General features: G+C 59.1%; 3 non-coding genes across 3 annotated transcripts in view; all 3 read left to right on the forward strand.

The window, feature by feature from the left end:
- The first annotated feature begins 15,483 nt into the window (after nucleotides 1-15,483).
- LOC148345849 (18S ribosomal RNA) lies at nucleotides 15,484-17,470 on the forward strand. The gene has a single exon (XR_015848430.1). It is a non-coding gene; the product is annotated as an 18S ribosomal RNA (ribosomal RNA).
- Nucleotides 17,471-18,812: 1,342 nt separating this feature from the next.
- Nucleotides 18,813-18,966, forward strand: LOC148345850 (5.8S ribosomal RNA). The gene has a single exon (XR_015848411.1). It is a non-coding gene; the product is annotated as a 5.8S ribosomal RNA (ribosomal RNA).
- A 564-nt stretch (nucleotides 18,967-19,530) lies between these two features.
- The window catches only part of LOC148345851 (28S ribosomal RNA), a 4,529-nt gene continuing 4,059 nt past the window's right edge, over nucleotides 19,531-20,000 (forward strand). Inside the window, exon 1 of the ribosomal RNA XR_015848394.1 lies at nucleotides 19,531-20,000. This exon is cut by the window's right edge and continues 4,059 nt beyond it. This is a non-coding gene — a ribosomal RNA (28S ribosomal RNA).

A 20,000-nucleotide genomic window follows, 5' to 3' on the forward strand; every position in this document is an offset into this window, starting at 1 on the left:
AAGAGGCGGCAGCCGGTCCCCAAACACCGGCCGGGGACCGGCCCACAGGAGGCGGCAGCCGGTCCCCAAACACCGGCCGGGGACCGGCCCACAGGAGGCGGCAGCCGGTCCCCAAACACCAGCCGGGGACCGGCCCACAGGAGGCGGCAGCCGGTCCCCAAACACCAGCCGGGGACCGGCCCACAAGAGGCGGCAGCCAGTCCCCAAACACCAGCCGGGGACCGGCCCACAAGAGGCGGCAGCCAGTCCCCAAACGCAAGCCAGGAGACGAACCACAAGAGGCGGCAGCCAGTCCCCAAACACCAGCCGGGGACCGGCCCACAAGAGGCGGCAGCCGGTCCCCAAACACCAGCCGGGGACCAGCCCACAAGAGGCGGCAGCCGGTCCCCAAACACCGGCCGGGGACCGGCCCACAGGAGGCGGCAGCCGGTCCCCAAACACCAGCCGGGGACCGGCCCACAAGAGGCGGCAGCCGGTCCCCAAACACCAGCCGGGGACCGGCCCACAAGAGGCGGCAGCCGGTCCCCAAACACCGGCCGGGGACCGGCCCACAGGAGGCGGCAGCCGGTCCCCAAACACCAGCCGGGGACCGGCCCACAGGAGGCGGCAGCCGGTCCCCAAACACCGGCCGGGGACCGGCCCACAGGAGGCGGCAGCCGGTCCCCAAACACCAGCCGGGGACCGGCCCACAGGAGGCGGCAGCCGGTCCCCAAACACCAGCCGGGGACCGGCCCACAAGAGGCGGCAGCCGGTCCCCAAACACCGGCCGGGGACCGGCCCACAGGAGGCGGCAGCCGGTCCCCAAACACCGGCCGGGGACCGGCCCACAGGAGGCGGCAGCCGGTCCCCAAACACCAGCCGGGGACCGGCCCACAGGAGGCGGCAGCCGGTCCCCAAACACCAGCCGGGGACCGGCCCACAAGAGGCGGCAGCCAGTCCCCAAACACCAGCCGGGGACCGGCCCACAAGAGGCGGCAGCCGGTCCCCAAACACCAGCCGGGGACCGGCCCACAAGAGGCGGCAGCCGGTCCCCAAACACCGGCCGGGGACCGGCCCACAGGAGGCGGCAGCCGGTCCCCAAACACCAGCCGGGGACCGGCCCACAGGAGGCGGCAGCCGGTCCCCAAACACCGGCCGGGGACCGGCCCACAGGAGGCGGCAGCCGGTCCCCAAACACTGGCCGGGGAGTGGCACAAATTCTAAGTCCCACGAGCCCCTGGTGACCCGACAATCGGACTTAGTGCAATTTTCCAAGTGCTGCAAGCCAATGTTGGCCCGACAAGTCCCCAAACGGCAGCCCGGTTTTGAGCCACTAGTGTCGGCCTATAAGTCCCCAAACACCGGCCCGGTTTTACGACCACTAGTCCCCCAACACTAGCCCGGGATTCAGCCACTAGTGGCGGGCACGATTCCCCAAACACCGGTCCGATAATACGCGCGCATATCCCCAAACACCGGCCCGATAATACGCGCGCAATTCCCCAAACACCGGCCCGATAATACGCGCACAATTCCCCAAACACCGGCGCGGATTTCAGCCACTATTGGCGGGCACAAGTCCCCCAACACTAGCCCGGGATTCAGCCACTAGTGGCGGGCACGATTCCCCAAACACCGGTCCGATAATACGCGCGCATATCCCCAAACACCGGCCCGATAATACGCGCACAATTCCCCAAACACCGGCGCGGATTTCAGCCACTATTGGCGGGCACAAGTCCCCCAACACTAGCCCGGGATTCAGCCACTAGTGGCGGGCACGATTCCCCAAACACCGGTCCGATAATACGCGCGCATATCCCCAAACACCGGCCCGATAATACGCGCACAATTCCCCAAACACCGGCGCGGATTTCAGCCACTATTGGCGGGCACAAGTCCCCCAACACTAGCCCGGGATTCAGCCACTAGTGGCGGGCACGATTCCCCAAACACCGGTCCGATAATACGCGCGCATATCCCCAAACACCGGCCCGATAATACGCGCACAATTCCCCAAACACCGGCGCGGATTTCAGCCACTATTGGCGGGCACAAGTCCCCAAACACTAGCCAAGTTCTCAGCCACTAGTGGCGGGCACAATTCCCCAAACACCGGTCCGATAATACGCGCGCATATCCCCAAACACCGGCCCGATAATACGCGCACAATTCCCCAAACACCGGTCCGATAATACGCGCGCATATCCCCAAACACCGGCCCGATAATACGCGCACAATTCCCCAAACACCGGCGCGGATTTCAGCCACTATTGGCGGGCACAAGTCCCCCAACACTAGCCCGGGATTCAGCCACTATTGGCGGGCACAAGTCCCCCAACACTAGCCCGGGATTCAGCCACTAGTGGCGGGCACGATTCCCCAAACACCGGTCCGATAATACGCGCGCATATCCCCAAACACCGGCCCGATAAAACGCGCACAATTCCCCAAACACCGGCCCGGATTTCAGCCACTAGTGGCGGGCACAAGTCCCCAAACACTAGCCAAGTTCTCAGCCACTAGTGGCGGGCACAATTCCCCAAACACCGGTCCGATAATACGCGCGCATATCCCCAAACACCGGCCCGATAATACGCGCACAATTCCCCAAACACCGGCGCGGATTTCAGCCACTAGTGGCGGGCACAAGTCCCCAAACACTAGCCAAGTTCTCAGCCACTAGTGGCGGGCACGATTCCCCAAACACCGGTCCGATAATACGCGCGCATATCCCCAAACACCGGCCCGATAATACGCGCACAATTCCCCAAACACCGGCGCGGATTTCAGCCACTATTGGCGGGCACAAGTCCCTCAACACTAGCCCGGATTTCAGCCACTATTGGAGGGCACAAGTCCCCCAACACTAGCCCAGTTCTCAGCCACTAGTGGCGGGCACAATTCCCCAAACACCGGTCCGATAATACGCGCGCATATCCCCAAACACCGGCCCGATAATACGCGCACAATTCCCCAAACACCGGCGCGGATTTCAGCCACTATTGGCGGGCACAAGTCCCCCAACACTAGCCCGGGATTCAGCCACTAGTGGCGGGCACGATTCCCCAAACACCGGTCCGATAATACGCGCGCATATCCCCAAACACCGGCCCGATAATACGCGCACAATTCCCCAAACACCGGCGCGGATTTCAGCCACTATTGGCGGGCACAAGTCCCCCAACACTAGCCCGGGATTCAGCCACTAGTGGCGGGCACGATTCCCCAAACACCGGTCCGATAATACGCGCGCATATCCCCAAACACCGGTCCGATAATACGCGCGCATATCCCCAAACACCGGCCCGATAATACGCGCACAATTCCCCAAACACCGGCGCGGATTTCAGCCACTATTGGCGGGCACAAGTCCCCCAACACTAGCCCGGGATTCAGCCACTAGTGGCGGGCACGATTCCCCAAACACCGGTCCGATAATACGCGCGCATATCCCCAAACACCGGCCCGATAATACGCGCACAATTCCCCAAACACCGGCGCGGATTTCAGCCACTATTGGCGGGCACAAGTCCCCCAACACTAGCCCGGGATTCAGCCACTAGTGGCGGGCACGATTCCCCAAACACCGGCCCGATAATACGCGCACAATTCCCCAAACACCGGCGCGGATTTCAGCCACTAGTGGCGGGCACAAGTCCCCCAACACTAGCCAAGTTCTCAGCCACTATTGGCGGGCACAAGTCCCCCAACACTAGCCCGGGATTCAGCCACTAGTGGCGGGCACGATTCCCCAAACACCGGTCCGATAATACGCGCGCATATCCCCAAACACCGGCCCGATAATACGCGCACAATTCCCCAAACACCGGCCCGGATTTCAGCCACTAGTGGCGGGCACAAGTCCCCAAACACTAGCCAAGTTCTCAGCCACTAGTGGCGGGCACAATTCCCCAAACACCGGTCCGATAATACGCGCGCATATCCCCAAACACCGGCCCGATAATACGCGCACAATTCCCCAAACACCGGCGCGGATTTCAGCCACTATTGGCGGGCACAAGTCCCCCAACACTAGCCCGGGATTCAGCCACTAGTGGCGGGCACGATTCCCCAAACACCGGTCCGATAATACGCGCGCATATCCCCAAACACCGGCCCGATAATACGCGCGCATATCCCCAAACACCGGCCCGATAATACGCGCACAATTCCCCAAACACCGGCCCGGATTTCAGCCACTAGTGGCGGGCACAAGTCCCCCAACACTAGCCCAGTTCTCAGCCACTAGTGGCGGGCACAATTCCCCAAACACCGGTCCGATAATACGCGCGCATATCCCCAAACACCGGCCCGATAATACGCGCACAATTCCCCAAACACCGGCGCGGATTTCAGCCACTATTGGCGGGCACAAGTCCCCCAACACTAGCCCGGGATTCAGCCACTAGTGGCGGGCACGATTCCCCAAACACCGGTCCGATAATACGCGCGCATATCCCCAAACACCGGCCCGATAATACGCGCACAATTCCCCAAACACCGGCGCGGATTTCAGCCACTAGTGGCGGGCACAAGTCCCCCAACACTAGCCCGGGATTCAGCCACTAGTGGCGGGCACAATTCCCCAAACACCGGTCCGATAATACGCGCGCATATCCCCAAACACCGGCCCGATAATACGCGCACAATTCCCCAAACACCGGCGCGGATTTCAGCCACTATTGGCGGGCACAAGTCCCCCAACACTAGCCCGGGATTCAGCCACTAGTGGCGGGCACGATTCCCCAAACACCGGTCCGATAATACGCGCGCATATCCCCAAACACCGGCCCGATAATACGCGCACAATTCCCCAAACACCGGCGCGGATTTCAGCCACTATTGGCGGGCACAAGTCCCCCAACACTAGCCCGGGATTCAGCCACTAGTGGCGGGCACGATTCCCCAAACACCGGTCCGATAATACGCGCGCATATCCCCAAACACCGGTCCGATAATACGCGCGCATATCCCCAAACACCGGCCCGATAATACGCGCACAATTCCCCAAACACCGGCGCGGATTTCAGCCACTATTGGCGGGCACAAGTCCCCCAACACTAGCCCGGGATTCAGCCACTAGTGGCGGGCACGATTCCCCAAACACCGGTCCGATAATACGCGCGCATATCCCCAAACACCGGCCCGATAATATGCGCACAATTCCCCAAACACCGGCCCGGATTTCAGCCACTATTGGCGGGCACAAGTCCCCCAACACTAGCCCGGGATTCAGCCACTAGTGGCGGGCACGATTCCCCAAACACCGGTCCGATAATACGCGCGCATATCCCCAAACACCGGCCCGATAATACGCGCGCATATCCCCAAACACCGGCCCGATAATATGCGCACAATTCCCCAAACACCGGCCCGGATTTCAGCCACTAGTGGCGGGCACAAGTCCCCCAACACTAGCCCGGGATTCAGCCACTAGTGGCGGGCACGATTCCCCAAACACCGGTCCGATAATACGCGCGCATATCCCCAAACACCGGCCCGATAATACGCGCGCATATCCCCAAACACCGGCCCGATAATATGCGCACAATTCCCCAAACACCGGCCCGGATTTCAGCCACTAGTGGCGGGCACAAGTCCCCCAACACTAGCCCGGGATTCAGCCACTAGTGGCGGGCACGATTCCCCAAACACCGGTCCGATAATACGCGCGCATATCCCCAAACACCGGCCCGATAATATGCGCACAATTCCCCAAACACCGGCCCGGATTTCAGCCACTATTGGCGGGCACAAGTCCCCCAACACTAGCCCGGGATTCAGCCACTAGTGGCGGGCACGATTCCCCAAACACCGGTCCGATAATACGCGCGCATATCCCCAAACACCGGCCCGATAATACGCGCACAATTCCCCAAACACCGGCGCGGATTTCAGCCACTATTGGCGGGCACAAGTCCCCCAACACTAGCCCGGGATTCAGCCACTAGTGGCGGGCACGATTCCCCAAACACCGGTCCGATAATACGCGCGCATATCCCCAAACACCGGCCCGATAATACGCGCACAATTCCCCAAACACCGGCGCGGATTTCAGCCACTATTGGCGGGCACAAGTCCCCCAACACTAGCCCGGGATTCAGCCACTAGTGGCGGGCACGATTCCCCAAACACCGGTCCGATAATACGCGCGCATATCCCCAAACACCGGTCCGATAATACGCGCGCATATCCCCAAACACCGGCCCGATAATACGCGCGCATATCCCCAAACACCGGCCCGATAATATGCGCACAATTCCCCAAACACCGGCCCGGATTTCAGCCACTAGTGGCGGGCACAAGTCCCCCAACACTAGCCCGGGATTCAGCCACTAGTGGCGGGCACGATTCCCCAAACACCGGTCCGATAATACGCGCGCATATCCCCAAACACCGGCCCGATAATACGCGCGCATATCCCCAAACACCGGCCCGATAATATGCGCACAATTCCCCAAACACCGGCCCGGATTTCAGCCACTAGTGGCGGGCACAAGTCCCCCAACACTAGCCCGGGATTCAGCCACTAGTGGCGGGCACGATTCCCCAAACACCGGTCCGATAATACGCGCGCATATCCCCAAACACCGGCCCGATAATATGCGCACAATTCCCCAAACACCGGCCCGGATTTCAGCCACTATTGGCGGGCACAAGTCCCCCAACACTAGCCCGGGATTCAGCCACTAGTGGCGGGCACGATTCCCCAAACACCGGTCCGATAATACGCGCGCATATCCCCAAACACCGGCCCGATAATACGCGCGCAATTCCCCAAACACCGGCCCGATAATACGCGCACAATTCCCCAAACACCGGCGCGGATTTCAGCCACTATTGGCGGGCACAAGTCCCCCAACACTAGCCCGGGATTCAGCCACTAGTGGCGGGCACGATTCCCCAAACACCGGTCCGATAATACGCGCGCATATCCCCAAACACCGGCCCGATAATACGCGCACAATTCCCCAAACACCGGCGCGGATTTCAGCCACTATTGGAGGGCACAAGTCCCCCAACACTAGCCCAGTTCTCAGCCACTAGTGGCGGGCACAATTCCCCAAACACCGGTCCGATAATACGCGCGCATATCCCCAAACACCGGCCCGATAATACGCGCACAATTCCCCAAACACCGGTCCGATAATACGCGCGCATATCCCCAAACACCGGCCCGATAATACGCGCGCATATCCCCAAACACCGGCGCGGATTTCAGCCACTATTGGCGGGCACAAGTCCCCCAACACTAGCCCGGGATTCAGCCACTAGTGGCGGGCACGATTCCCCAAACACCGGTCCGATAATACGCGCGCATATCCCCAAACACCGGCCCGATAATACGCGCGCAATTCCCCAAACACCGGTCCGATAATACGCGCGCATATCCCCAAACACCGGCCCGATAATACGCGCGCATATCCCCAAACACCGGCGCGGATTTCAGCCACTATTGGCGGGCACAAGTCCCCCAACACTAGCCCGGGATTCAGCCACTAGTGGCGGGCACGATTCCCCAAACACCGGTCCGATAATACGCGCGCATATCCCCAAACACCGGCCCGATAATACGCGCGCAATTCCCCAAACACCGGCCCGATAATACGCGCACAATTCCCCAAACACCGGCGCGGATTTCAGCCACTATTGGCGGGCACAAGTCCCCCAACACTAGCCCGGGATTCAGCCACTAGTGGCGGGCACGATTCCCCAAACACCGGTCCGATAATACGCGCGCATATCCCCAAACACCGGCCCGATAATACGCGCACAATTCCCCAAACACCGGCGCGGATTTCAGCCACTATTGGAGGGCACAAGTCCCCCAACACTAGCCCAGTTCTCAGCCACTAGTGGCGGGCACAATTCCCCAAACACCGGTCCGATAATACGCGCGCATATCCCCAAACACCGGCCCGATAATACGCGCACAATTCCCCAAACACCGGTCCGATAATACGCGCGCATATCCCCAAACACCGGCCCGATAATACGCGCGCATATCCCCAAACACCGGCGCGGATTTCAGCCACTATTGGCGGGCACAAGTCCCCCAACACTAGCCCGGGATTCAGCCACTAGTGGCGGGCACGATTCCCCAAACACCGGTCCGATAATACGCGCGCATATCCCCAAACACCGGCCCGATAATACGCGCGCAATTCCCCAAACACCGGCCCGATAATACGCGCACAATTCCCCAAACACCGGCGCGGATTTCAGCCACTATTGGCGGGCACAAGTCCCCCAACACTAGCCCGGGATTCAGCCACTAGTGGCGGGCACGATTCCCCAAACACCGGTCCGATAATACGCGCGCATATCCCCAAACACCGGCCCGATAATACGCGCACAATTCCCCAAACACCGGCGCGGATTTCAGCCACTATTGGAGGGCACAAGTCCCCCAACACTAGCCCAGTTCTCAGCCACTAGTGGCGGGCACAATTCCCCAAACACCGGTCCGATAATACGCGCGCATATCCCCAAACACCGGCCCGATAATACGCGCACAATTCCCCAAACACCGGCGCGGATTTCAGCCACTATTGGCGGGCACAAGTCCCCCAACACTAGCCCGGGATTCAGCCACTAGTGGCGGGCACAATTCCCCAAACACCGGTCCGATAATACGCGCGCATATCCCCAAACACCGGCCCGATAATACGCGCACAATTCCCCAAACACCGGCGCGGATTTCAGCCACTATTGGCGGGCACAAGTCCCCCAACACTAGCCCGGGATTCAGCCACTAGTGGCGGGCACAATTCCCCAAACACCGGTCCGATAATACGCGCGCATATCCCCAAACACCGGCCCGATAATACGCGCACAATTCCCCAAACACCGGCGCGGATTTCAGCCACTATTGGCGGGCACAAGTCCCCCAACACTAGCCCGGGATTCAGCCACTAGTGGCGGGCACGATTCCCCAAACACCGGTCCGATAATACGCGCGCATATCCCCAAACACCGGCCCGATAATACGCGCACAATTCCCCAAACACCGGCGCGGATTTCAGCCACTATTGGCGGGCACAAGTCCCCCAACACTAGCCCGGGATTCAGCCACTAGTGGCGGGCACGATTCCCCAAACACCGGTCCGATAATACGCGCGCATATCCCCAAACACCGGCCCGATAATACGCGCACAATTCCCCAAACACCGGCGCGGATTTCAGCCACTATTGGCGGGCACAAGTCCCCCAACACTAGCCCGGGATTCAGCCACTAGTGGCGGGCACGATTCCCCAAACACCGGTCCGATAATACGCGCGCATATCCCCAAACACCGGTCCGATAATACGCGCGCATATCCCCAAACACCGGCCCGATAATACGCGCGCATATCCCCAAACACCGGCCCGATAATATGCGCACAATTCCCCAAACACCGGCCCGGATTTCAGCCACTAGTGGCGGGCACAAGTCCCCCAACACTAGCCCGGGATTCAGCCACTAGTGGCGGGCACGATTCCCCAAACACCGGTCCGATAATACGCGCGCATATCCCCAAACACCGGCCCGATAATACGCGCGCATATCCCCAAACACCGGCCCGATAATATGCGCACAATTCCCCAAACACCGGCCCGGATTTCAGCCACTAGTGGCGGGCACAAGTCCCCCAACACTAGCCCGGGATTCAGCCACTAGTGGCGGGCACGATTCCCCAAACACCGGTCCGATAATACGCGCGCATATCCCCAAACACCGGCCCGATAATATGCGCACAATTCCCCAAACACCGGCCCGGATTTCAGCCACTATTGGCGGGCACAAGTCCCCCAACACTAGCCCGGGATTCAGCCACTAGTGGCGGGCACGATTCCCCAAACACCGGTCCGATAATACGCGCGCATATCCCCAAACACCGGCCCGATAATACGCGCACAATTCCCCAAACACCGGCCCGGATTTCAGCCACTAGTGGCGGGCACAAGTCCCCAAACACTAGCCAAGTTCTCAGCCACTAGTGGCGGGCACAAATCCCCAAACACCGGTCCGATAATACGCGCGCATATCCCCAAACACCGGCCCGATAATACGCGCACAATTCCCCAAACACCGGCGCGGATTTCAGCCACTATTGGCGGGCACAAGTCCCCCAACACTAGCCCGGGATTCAGCCACTAGTGGCGGGCACGATTCCCCAAACACCGGTCCGATAATACGCGCGCATATCCCCAAACACCGGCCCGATAATACGCGCACAATTCCCCAAACACCGGCCCGGATTTCAGCCACTAGTGGCGGGCACAAGTCCCCAAACACTAGCCAAGTTCTCAACCTTCAGCTGAGTATATGGCCTCCGAAAGGCCCATACATTCAGACGGGTCCATGTATTTTCAGCGACAGCCGCAGTACCGCCAAAATCCATGCAGCGGCGCTGGATTTATGGCCTCCGAAAGGCCCATTCATTCAGACGGGTCCATGTATTTTCAGCGACAGCCGCAGTACCGCCAAAATCCATGCAGAGGCGCTGAGTTTATGGCCTCCGAAAGGCCCATTCATTCAGACGGGTCCATGTATTTTCAGCGACAGCAGCAGTACCGCCAAAATCCATGCAGCGGCGCTGTATTTATGGCCTCCGAAAGGCCCATTCATTACCAACGGGGCTGCAGTAGCATCCCGCGGCCACGCAGGGGCAGATATTGTGAGGGAATTACATGGTAGTGGACGGAGCGCCCATGCATTTCCAATGGGAGTGCAGTACCTCAAAAATCCGCTCCAAGCCACCGAACTTGAGGGCCCGACGTTCCCTCAACACTAGCCCAGTGCAATCGACATTTCGTTCTGTGTACATTGTTACACAGAATGACAATACAAGGGAATTATTATTATTATTATTATTATTATGTATTCAGCCACTAGTGGCGGGCACAATACCCCAAACACTGGCCCGGCGCTGGCTGAGTTTATGGCCTCCGAAAGGCCCATACATTCAGACGGGTCCATGTATTTTCAGTTTTCCGTAGCAGGTGTGATTGTTTGTTTAATTAGGTAGTTTGTGTTGGTGACGGTGTTCCTAACTGTGGTGGCTTGTTTGTAGAATGTGGGGCCCTGCGTTTGTGTTATGTTGATTTCTGGTAATTTACTTTTTACTAAGTAGTCTTTCAGGTTTTTGTTTCTTTTAAAGGCTGAGATGATTTTGTAATCTTGGATTATGCTTGTGTTCTGTAGTGTCTGATTTATATTTTGTCCATTCATTCAGACGGGTCCATGTATTTTCAGCGACAGCCGCAGTACCGCCAAAATCCATGCAGCGGCGCTGAGTTTATGGCCTCCGAAAGGCCCATTCATTCAGACGGGTCCATGTATTTTCAGCGACAGCCGCAGTACCGCCAAAATCCATGCAGCGGCGCTGGGTTTATGGAATCCGAAAGGCCCATTCATTCAGACGGGTCCATGTATTTTCAACGACAGCCGCAGTACCGCCAAAATCCATGCAGCGGCGCTGGATTTATGGCCTCCGAAAGGCCCATTCATTCAGACGGGTCCATGTATTTTCAGCGACAGCCGCAGTACCGCCAAAATCCATGCAGAGGCGCTGAGTTTATGGCCTCCGAAAGGCCCATTCATTCAGACGGGTCCATGTATTTTCAGCGACAGCAGCAGTACCGCCAAAATCCATGCAGCGGCGCTGTATTTATGGCCTCCGAAAGGCCCATTCATTACCAACGGGGCTGCAGTAGCATCCCGCGGCCACGCAGGGGCAGATATTGTGAGGGAATTACATGGTAGTGGACGGAGCGCCCATGCATTTCCAATGGGAGTGCAGTACCTCAAAAATCCGCTCCAAGCCACCGAACTTGAGGGCCCGACGTTCCCTCAACACTAGCCCAGTGCAATCGACATTTCGTTCTGTGTACATTGTTACACAGAATGACAATACAAGGGAATTATTATTATTATTATTATTATTATTATGTATTCAGCCACTAGTGGCGGGCACAATACCCCAAACACTGGCCCGGCGCTGGCTGAGTTTATGGCCTCCGAAAGGCCCATACATTCAGACGGGTCCATGTATTTTCAGTTTTCCGTAGCAGGTGTGATTGTTTGTTTAATTAGGTAGTTTGTGTTGGTGACGGTGTTCCTAACTGTGGTGGCTTGTTTGTAGAATGTGGGGCCCTGCGTTTGTGTTATGTTGATTTCTGGTAATTTACTTTTTACTAAGTAGTCTTTCAGGTTTTTGTTTCTTTTAAAGGCTGAGATGATTTTGTAATCTTGGATTATGCTTGTGTTCTGTAGTGTCTGATTTATATTTTGTCCATTCATTCAGACGGGTCCATGTATTTTCAGCGACAGCCGCAGTACCGCCAAAATCCATGCAGCGGCGCTGAATTTATGGCCTCCGAAAGGCCCATTCATTCAGACGGGTCCATGTATTTTCAGCGACAGCCGCAGTACCGCCAAAATCCATGCAGAGGCGCTGAGTTTATGGCCTCCGAAAGGCCCATTCATTCAGACGGGTCCATGTATTTTCAGCGACAGCAGCAGTACCGCCAAAATCCATGCAGCGGCGCTGTATTTATGGCCTCCGAAAGGCCCATTCATTACCAACGGGGCTGCAGTAGCATCCCGCGGCCACGCAGGGGCAGATATTGTGAGGGAATTACATGGTAGTGGACGGAGCGCCCATGCATTTCCAATGGGAGTGCAGTACCTCAAAAATCCGCTCCAAGCCACCGAACTTGAGGGCCCGACGTTCCCTCAACACTAGCCCAGTGCAATCGACATTTCGTTCTGTGTACATTGTTACACAGAATGACAATACAAGGGAATTATTATTATTATTATTATTATTATTATGTATTCAGCCACTAGTGGCGGGCACAATACCCCAAACACTGGCCCGGCGCTGGCTGAGTTTATGGCCTCCGAAAGGCCCATACATTCAGACGGGTCCATGTATTTTCAGTTTTCCGTAGCAGGTGTGATTGTTTGTTTAATTAGGTAGTTTGTGTTGGTGACGGTGTTCCTAACTGTGGTGGCTTGTTTGTAGAATGTGGGGCCCTGCGTTTGTGTTATGTTGATTTCTGGTAATTTACTTTTTACTAAGTAGTCTTTCAGGTTTTTGTTTCTTTTAAAGGCTGAGATGATTTTGTAATCTTGGATTATGCTTGTGTTCTGTAGTGTCTGATTTATATTTTGTCCATTCATTCAGACGGGTCCATGTATTTTCAGCGACAGCCGCAGTACCGCCAAAATCCATGCAGCGGCGCTGAATTTATGGCCTCCGAAAGGCCCATTCATTCAGACGGGTCCATGTATTTTCAGCGACAGCCGCAGTACCGCCAAAATCCATGCAGAGGCGCTGAGTTTATGGCCTCCGAAAGGCCCATTCATTCAGACGGGTCCATGTATTTTCAGCGACAGCAGCAGTACCGCCAAAATCCATGCAGCGGCGCTGTATTTATGGCCTCCGAAAGGCCCATTCATTACCAACGGGGCTGCAGTAGCATCCCGCGGCCACGCAGGGGCAGATATTGTGAGGGAATTACATGGTAGTGGACGGAGCGCCCATGCATTTCCAATGGGAGTGCAGTACCTCAAAAATCCGCTCCAAGCCACCGAACTTGAGGGCCCGACGTTCCCTCAACACTAGCCCAGTGCAATCGACATTTCGTTCTGTGTACATTGTTACACAGAATGACAATACAAGGGAATTATTATTATTATTATTATTATTATGTATTCAGCCACTAGTGGCGGGCACAATACCCCAAACACTGGCCCGGCGCTGGCTGAGTTTATGGCCTCTGAAAGGCCCATACATTCAGACGGGTCCATGTATTTTCAGTTTTCCGTAGCAGGTGTGATTGTTTGTTTAATTAGGTAGTTTGTGTTGGTGACGGTGTTCCTAACTGTGGTGGCTTGTTTGTAGAATGTGGGGCCCTGCGTTTGTGTTATGTTGATTTCTGGTAATTTACTTTTTACTAAGTAGTCTTTCAGGTTTTTGTTTCTTTTAAAGGCTGAGATGATTTTGTAATCTTGGATTATGCTTGTGTTCTGTAGTGTCTGATTTATATTTTGTCCATTCATTCAGACGGGTCCATGTATTTTCAGCGACAGCCGCAGTACCGCCAAAATCCATGCAGCGGCGCTGGATTTATGGCCTCCGAAAGGCCCATTCATTCAGACGGGTCCATGTATTTTCAGCGACAGCCGCAGTACCGCCAAAATCCATGCAGAGGCGCTGAGTTTATGGCCTCCGAAAGGCCCATTCATTCAGACGGGTCCATGTATTTTCAGCGACAGCAGCAGTACCGCCAAAATCCATGCAGCGGCGCTGTATTTATGGCCTCCGAAAGGCCCATTCATTACCAACGGGGCTGCAGTAGCATCCCGCGGCCACGCAGGGGCAGATATTGTGAGGGAATTACATGGTAGTGGACGGAGCGCCCATGCATTTCCAATGGGAGTGCAGTACCTCAAAAATCCGCTAGAGGGCCCCGAACTTGAGGGCCCGGCGTTCCCTCAAGTGCCGATTTTATACCCCCTTCTCCAGCCGACAGCCAGAATTATATTAGGGACTCGCAATTTTGAGAGGTGAGCACCAGGGCTAATCAGCGGCCACCCGTGACCATTGAGTCCGACAGAGCAGAGGCTAGGGGCGGCCTCGCATCTCGCAATTACCGAGGGAAGATGCCGGTTCTCGAAAAATTTCTAAGTTTTTCAAATTTTAAAGTATTGAAGTATTTAGGGCGCTTCCCGCGGCCCTGGCTTTTGCATGTACCCCTCTAAGCTCCGGTTCTCGAAAAATGTCTAAGTTTTTCAAACTTTAAAGTATTGAAGCCGGACTTCCGCGGAGGCTGACAGGGGGCCTCCATCGAAGCACCCTTCACCCCCGGGTGAGCCGGCGTCGGCCCACGGGCCTGCCGGTTCCCCAACTGAGCGATTGGCACACGAGACCCGCCTCGGAGGGCCCACGTCGGCCGGCGCAAGCCGGTGTTCGGGCGTGCGGCTCCTCCGGCTTTGCGGGTCAAGCTCCAGCGCCGAGGATACTAGGCAAACGTTGGGCCCCCCCGAGCCGAGTGGATACCCGCCTCAGAAAGAGCTGGGGCGGTACGTACGGACGGCCTCACTAAGAGGGAACGGAAGCTACTAAAGCACACGTATAACTGTCCGATGTGCGAACGAAAGTGAGGCCGGACGAATCCGATACGAGTTACGAGTGAGGCGGGATCCACGGCTGGCACTCGCGGGGCCCTCTTGCGAAACCATGCCTCGGCGTGAACCTTTTGGCGGCAGAACCAAGACGAACCGAGGTCGAGCTTCCGTCTCGAGCCACACCCAGACGTCCGACCGTCGCGGAGCCCGACGCCACGCGTGCTAGGGCTCCGCGCGAAACATCGTTTCACGACACCCGCTCGTCAGCCCGTCCGAACGTATACGAGTGTCGCGCGGCCCCCCGGGCCCGGCTGTAGCCACAGCCTCGTCCCGGACCAGGGCCGCACCGCCACCAGCAGCGCCCCCCCGGCGGCAGACGCACTCTGGTTGATCCTGCCAGTAGCATATGCTTGTTTTCAAGATTAAGCCATGCATGTCTAAGTACGAATGGCCAGTACAGTGAAACTGCGAACGGCTCATTAAATCAGTTATGGTTCCTTTGATCGCTCCACCGTTACTTGGATAACTGTGGCAAATCCAGAGCTAATACATGCAAACGAGCGCCGACTCGCGGGCGGGGCTCCGGCCTCGCCCCGGGGACGCGTGCATTTATCAGACACAAAAACCCACGCGGTGTCCGGCGGGCGGGGGCTCAGCCGTCGCGCGCGTCCCCCGCGTCCGGCCTCCGCCTCTCCGGGCGGGGGCGTAAGCGGCGCGGGCGGCTCCGCGCGCGCCGGTCCTCGTTCCGCCGGCCCGGCCCCCCCTTTGTGTTGACTCAGGATAACCTCGTGCCGATCGCTCGCCCACCCGAGGCGGCGACGACTCATTCGAATGTCTGCCCTATCAACTTTCGATGGTAGACTCTGCGCCTACCATGGTGACCACGGGTAACGGGGAATCAGGGTTCGATTCCGGAGAGGGAGCATGAGAAACGGCTACCACATCCAAGGAAGGCAGCAGGCGCGCAAATTACCCACTCCCGACACGGGGAGGTAGTGACGAAAAATAACAATACGGGACTCGTTCGAGTCTCCGTAATTGGAATGAGCCGAACACAAACCCATCGGCCAGCATCCATTGGAGGGCAAGTCTGGTGCCAGCAGCCGCGGTAATTCCAGCTCCAATAGCGTATTTTAAAGTTGCTGCAGTTAAAAAGCTCCTAGTTGGACCCCGGGACGCGAGCTGACGGTCCGCCGCGAGGCGTGCATCCGTCTGTCCCAGCCCCTGCCTCTCGGCAAAAGCCCCCGTGATGCCCTTCGCTGGGTGTCACTCGCGGGGCCCGAAGCGTTTACTTTGAGGAAATTAGAGTGTTCAAAGCAGGCCACACGGCCGCCCCTGCATATCGCAGCTGGGAATAATGGAATAGGACTCCGGTTCTATTTTGTGGGTTGTCATGAACTGGGGCCATGATTAAGAGGGACGGCCGGGGGCATTCGTACTGCGCCGCTAGAGGTGAAATTCTTGGACCGGCGCAAGACGGACGAGAGCGAAAGCATTTGCCAAGAATGTTTTCATTAATCAAGAACGAAAGTCGGAGGTTCGAAGACGATCAGATACCGTCCTAGTTCCGACCATAAACGATGCCGACTCGCGATCCGGCGGCGTTATTCCCATGACCCGCCGAGCAGCACCCGGGAAACCGACCAAGTGTCTGGGTTCCGGGGGGAGTATTGTTGCAAAGCTGAAACTTAAAGGAATTGACGGAAGGGCACCACCAGGAGTGGAGCATGCGGCTTAATTTGACTCAACACGGGAAACCTCACCCGGCCCGGACACGGAAAGGATTGACAGATTGAAGGCTCTTTCTCGATACCGTGGGTGGTGGTGCATGGCCGTTCGTAGTTGGTGGAGCGATTTGTCTGGTTAATTCCGATAACGAACGAGACTCAAACATACTAAATAGTACCGCGGCCCCCCGCGCGGTCGGCGGCAGAAAACTTCTTAGAGGGACAAGTGGCTCTCAGCCACACGAGAATGAGCAATAACAGGTCTGTGATGCCCTTAGATGTCCGGGGCTGCACGCGCGCCACACTGAGCGTATAAGCGCGTCGTCTATCCCCGCGCCGGCAGGCGCGGGTAATCCTATGAACCCCGCTCGTGACAGGGCCTGGGGATTGCAATTATTTCCCACCAACGAGGAATTCCCAGTAAGCGCGGGTCATTAGCCTGCGTTGATTAAGTCCCTGCCCTTTGTACACACCGCCCGTCGCTACTACCGATCGGATGGCTTAGTGAGGTCCTCGGATAGTCCCCGCCGGGGCCGGCCCCGGCTCCGGCGGTGTGCCAGAAGACGGTCGAACTTGACTATCTAGAGGAAGTAAAAGTCGTAACAAGGTTTCTGTAGGTGAACCTGCAGAAGGATCATTAACGTACGAGCGGCAGCAGATCCGCCTCGGTACACCCCCGACGAGCCAGACGCCGAGGGCGGCGGGTCGTCGCAGGCGGAGGAAGAGGGTAGACCGGGACGGGACGGGACGGGGGGCGCGGCGCGGGTCACTCCCGGGCCGCGCGTCGGAGCGAGTTCGGCGGGCGCCACGCGGCGCGGCGCGAGGCGAGAAAAGGCGGCGGGCGATGTCGCGCTACCTCCGTGCGAGCGGGGTAGCGCGCTCGTCCGACGACCCCAGTAGCGCGGCGCGGCGCGACGACAGGCGACCGCCAGCGACGGGCGAAAGGCGGCGGCCGTGCGCGGGACCCCCGTAACCGGGGAATCCCCCTATGCCGACGACCCTAGCTCGGCGCGGTTCTCGCGCTTCCGGCGCGCGCTTCCGGGGCGGCACTCGCCTCGACGACCTCCCGTCCTTTAAAGGTAACGGTTCGGGCCGGCGCCCCGGCGTCCGTCCGCCCGTCGGTGTCGCGTGTCCGTGCGGCGCGGGGCTGCTCTCGGCGAGGGTCGCCGAGCAAGCGGATCCCCGCACGGATCACAACGGCCGTATGGCGGCGGCGTCGGGACGCCCGCCCGAGACGAAGGTTCAGGGCGACGAAACGGTGCTCCCACCGGCTACCTTTTTCCCCGGCCAAACGCGTCCGTCGGCCGGAGCCCTCGAGGGGCCGCGTAGCGCGCGCGTGGGCCGGCCCCCGGACACCGGAGTCCCTCCCGGGGCTCCGGACACCGGGGGTTCGGTTCCGCGCGGTCCGCCGCGGTCTCCTCTGTCCATCCATAGTCCGGGCAGGCCGCGGCCGGGTCGGGGGCCAGTCCCCCCTCGGTGTCAGCGCGGTCGCGCCGCCCTTGTAAACCAAACCCACTCGCTGACGGGTAGCAACACCCAAAGCGTCGCTTCGCGGCGCGGCGGGGCTTCCAAGTCGGATGGCCTTCCGGGGTCCGGGTAGGAGACGCCGGGGGCCGGCCTCAGCGCCGAGCCCCCGACCTACCCGGCGAGTCCGGTCGCCGAGTCGTGTCAGGCCCGAGCGGGAGACGCCGGGCGCCGGCCTCAGCGCCGAGCGCCCGACCTACCCGGGCCGACGCACGTCTCGGGCGCCGTCGCGGCCCCGAGCGGGAGACGCCGGGCGCCGGCCTCAGCGCCGCGCGCCCGACCCGCTCGGCTCGTCGCGGCGTCGCGCGTATCGCGCCCGTCGGTAACCGCGCCGCGGGTTAGGGGCTCGCTCGCGGGAGCGACCGAACGGCACCCGCGGCGCGTTCGTCTCCGGTACAAACCCTGTCGTGAATTTGTCTCCGATCGTCCCGGGCGGACGTAAAAGGGCCCAAACGTACGACTCTTAGCGGTGGATCACTCGGCTCGTGCGTCGATGAAGAACGCAGCTAGCTGCGAGAACTAATGTGATTTGCAGGACACATTGATCATCGACACTTTGAACGCACATTGCGGCCCCGGTTTTACCCCGGGGCCACGCCTGTCTGAGCGGCGCTTTCCAATCGATCGGACGCGGGCCGGGCCCTCCGCGACATTCCGCCGGTCCGTCCGGCGGGTGGCGCGAGAACCCGGTCCGCGCGGGCGAGGCTCGGGCCCTCCGCGACATTCCGCCGGTCCGCCCGGCGGGTGGCGCGCGACCCGTGTCCCCGCCCACTCCGCGGCTGGGGTTTCGCAGGGACCCCCGTCCCTTCGTACCCTCAAATACAGACTCGGGCGGCGCTCCGTGTCCGTCCGCCCGTCGGTGTCGCGCGTCCGCGCGTCCGGAGGTGCTTCTCGGCTGCCGGTGAGTACGGCTGGTACTTAGCATACCGAGAAGGTGCTCCGCGCGCGCGGCTCCGCGCGGCGGCCCGTATGGCGGCGGCGCTCGGCGCCCTCCTCAGGTAAAGGTCCCGGTCGGCGCCTCGGCGTCCGTCCGCCCGTCGGTGTCGCGTGTCCGTGCGGCGCGGGGCTGCTCTCGGCGAGGGTCGCCGAGCAAGCGGATCCCCGCACGGATCACAACGGCCGTATGGCGGCGGCGCCGGTCCCGGCGCCGGCCCCGACCGCACAGCTCTACGCGCACGCCCTCAGATCAGACGAGACGACCCGCTGAATTTAAGCATATTACTAAGCGGAGGAAAAGAAACTAACCAGGATTCCCTCAGTAGCGGCGAGCGAAGAGGGAAAAGCCCAGCGCCGAATCCCCGCCCTGCGGTAGGGCGAGGGAAATGTGGCGTACGGAAGGCCGCTTTAGCCCGGCGCCGCTCGGGGGCCCGAGTCCTTCTGATAGAGGCTCAGCCCAGGGACGGTGTGAGGCCGGTAGCGGCCCCCGGCTCGCCGGGGCGAGGCCTTCTCGGAGTCGGGTTGCTTGTGAATGCAGCCCAAAGCGGGTGGTAAACTCCATCTAAGGCTAAATACTGGCACGAGACCGATAGTCGACAAGTACCTTGAGGGAAAGTTGAAAAGAACTTTGAAGAGAGAGTTCAACAGGGCGTGAAACCGTTAAGAGGTAAACGGGTGGGGCCCGCGCAGTCTGCTCGGGGGACTCAACC

This window comes from Urocampus carinirostris, unplaced genomic scaffold (assembly GCF_059441175.1).
Source record: "Urocampus carinirostris isolate Australia breed hairy pipefish unplaced genomic scaffold, RoL_Ucar_1.0 HiC_scaffold_24, whole genome shotgun sequence".
NCBI classification, from domain to species: domain Eukaryota; kingdom Metazoa; phylum Chordata; class Actinopteri; order Syngnathiformes; family Syngnathidae; genus Urocampus; species Urocampus carinirostris.